Source organism: Anarrhichthys ocellatus, unplaced genomic scaffold (assembly GCF_004355925.1).
Source record: "Anarrhichthys ocellatus isolate YVR2014 unplaced genomic scaffold, GSC_Weel_1.0 scaffold834, whole genome shotgun sequence".
Classification (NCBI taxonomy): domain Eukaryota; kingdom Metazoa; phylum Chordata; class Actinopteri; order Perciformes; family Anarhichadidae; genus Anarrhichthys; species Anarrhichthys ocellatus.
Window position 1 is genome coordinate 4545 of NW_022280808.1, and position 3287 is coordinate 7831.

Consider the following 3287-nt stretch of genomic DNA (forward strand, 5'->3'; position numbering starts at 1 on the left):
TGAATATTCTCGAGTCAAACTTTCTATCTCTCAATGGCAATAAAACTGAAGTAATTTTATTTGGACCACAGTATTTGACCAACATTATATCTTCTCATCTTGGCCTTTTAACTTCTTCTGTTTCACCAGTCAATTCAGGATTTAAGTGTGACAATTAAATCAATGAAGTAGGTAAATTAGGCTTAGTGTTTGAAAAGAATGAACCAAACGTCTCTTTATTTTTCAATTGTCATTATTTATTGCTTCATGAACTACACATGCTCACTTTTCTATTACATAAAAATAACAAGTAAATACATGATGTATACAACTAGGTTGCAAATTAACCATCAACATCAAATATCAGATGAAATAACCTGCATTAAATACATCTGTATCAATAACACAATTAACAAAGCTTGCCGCTAAAGTGCCACAGACTGCCGCTGAGTGCCACAGAGAGTGCTGCAGAGTGCCACAGAGTGCCACAGAGTGCCGCTGAGTGCCACAGAGTGCCGCTGAGTGCTGCTGAGTGCCACAGAGTGCCACAGAGTGCCGCTGAGTGCCACAGAGTGCCGCTGAGTGCTGCTGAGTGCCACAGAGTGCCACAGAGGTGCCAGTGCCACAAGAAGGATCTCGCTGTCTCTCGAATTATGCCTGAATGGTTGCAGAATAATTGAACTCCAAGAGAGTTTGTTGTTTCCTTTCCACATCACGTTTCCATCATTACGGCCTTCATTTATGGCATCTTGTGTTTGTTGCAAATCAGTTGCTGTAATTATCCTGTAATGAGCCTGTGCGATGGGGGGCCTTGGTCAATTCTTTCCCATTGATCACTTTTCCAAAGAAAGAAAACAGAATTTTGGAGAGTTGGTCACGCTCTCCACGTCTACAGCATAGAGTTGGCAAACAAATCAATACGCTTGAATACATAAGCCACTTCTAACAGAGAGAGATATCTGATGCCGGACTGACAAGAGGCTGGGGCTGCCATGTTGTTTCTGCTGATGACTGAACCGGAAACACAGCCTGGAAGGGTACCATGGCACACAACATCACTAAAATTCATTAGGCTACTTTTATCTTTTGTCTGAAGAGGAAATAGTGACAATATTTTAACTGTTTCTCCACCAACCAACATAATTAATGCCACGTTAACAAGCCATAAGCACAGACAATGTATCCATTTCATAAAGTATTTAAGTGGTCAGTAAGTGCTCATCGTAAGACAGAAAGAGAGTTAGAGTTTCAGCCCTATGGACAGCTCCACTTAAAATGATCTTTTGTTGTTCTATGTTCACAATGAGGCAATGAAAGACGTACCCCGCAAATGGAAAGATGAAAAGGGTGGAAAGAAGAAAAGTGGAAGGCACTGTAATTTTTTTGTTCTTCTTTTAAACTGACAACAAACCTAACATGAGCTGAGGAAGAAAAAGAAATGAGGACGAAGACAGGAAAGAAGAAAGGTTCAGCACCATGGATAGCTCCAAATGGCAGCGCAGTTCTGAGCAAGAAAACTACATAAAGAAGCAAAGACTGTTTTGACAGACTCAGGACCATGGATGGCACAGAGGAGTAAAGCACTACTGGTAATAGTTGATTAATGAAAGTAAGAAAGACAGGCTGAAGCTACTCAGCAGTATCCACAACTCTCTCTGTCACGTGTGATCCCATTTATAATAGACATTGGGCACAGAAATAGCTTTCAGGATGACCTGACCACGATGGCCTATTAACAAACCAAGTTCAAATGAAACCATTTGGGGTTTAATTAATTGGAGCAGATGCAAAGTAACAGTAAGCTGCCATAGTCATTACTGACATGTAGCCACGGTCACAATGAGCACGACTAACGGACTGTTCTTCTTTTTCACTCTTTCTGTGTGTGTGTGTGTGTGTGTTTACTGAGTAAGTGAGAGCACACACCTAGACAAAGAGCATCAGACCATGCCGTGTGTTCTGTCTTCTGATAAAGAAGAAGGTGTATCTGCAATCTGCCTTGTATTTAAGTGCCAGCCTTTTCAGTTTTCGACAGGCTTATGGCTTACATCTCTCTGAACTGCACAGAAGAAGAACATGTACAATGTATTCATTATTTTATAATGTTGAACATCATCTGGGTCAATACATTGCTTGTTGTGTTTATTTCAATGATTTAAAATTCAACTTTAAACTAATGTAAATCCTCATTTACACCAGATACATATCTGAAATCTGACCTCTGCATTTTACCCATCCATAGCGTATTAGCAGCAGTGGGCTGCTGTGAAGCGCCCGGGGAGCGATTAGGGGTTCTGTGTCTTGCTCAAGGACACGTAGCAGCCAGGGATTGAACCGGATGACCCCCTCTACCCCATGAGCCACGGCTGCCCATTTAGACCCCCAACATCATATATATCTAGCCGATATGCTAGTCTCACAGGGCCAGCTGTATACACAGGTATACTATGTAGCTGAAAGAATGTGGGCGATGCAATCATTACTCCCATATGTGCTTGTTTAACGTCTCTCTTTAAAACCATATATAGGCATCAATCTACTGCCTCCACTCTTCTGGCTCCAAAATTGGAACCTTGGAAGAGATTTGCACCCATTAAGCCACAGTAGCACTAGTAAAGTAAGAGAATTGATATTGTGCAATAACTTCTCTAGGTCTCAATGTATCCCAAAGGTGTTGGATGAAGTTGAGATCGGGGCTCTATGCAGGACAGTCAAGTTCCTCTACACCAAACTGGGAAAAATCTTACTTTTATGGACCATGGTTTGTGCATTTTCATGTTGGAACATGAACTGGCCTTTCCTTTCCCAAACTGCTGGCACAAAGTTGAAAGCACACTGTTGTCTAAAATACCAGTGTACGCTATAACATTGGAATTTCTCTTATTTGGAACGAAGGGGCACAAACCATGAAAAACAGCCCCCGACCAAAAGTGCAAACAAGTATGTGGACACAAGTATGTGGAGTATCCACATACTTTTGGCACGATATACAGTCTAGTAGTGTGCAGAATCATTACTGACTCAATGACGCTACTGGCAATATGAAGTAAATGGAGCAGATATGAGAGTAATATTGATCTTCTAATCTAACTCTGTGCAAGAAAGCAAATAAGAATATTTCTCAAAAGGTAAAAGTATTCTTTTAAAGGACAAAAGGAACCATAGAAGACATTCAGGCCCAGTGTTTGTTTGTATTTCACAGGGGCCATGGCACTGGGTAGTCTTAAGCTGATTGCAGTCATGCTCAAGAGCACTAAATCTGGAACGGGTGGACAAAAACAGCTATGGTAGCAATATAAATATAGACA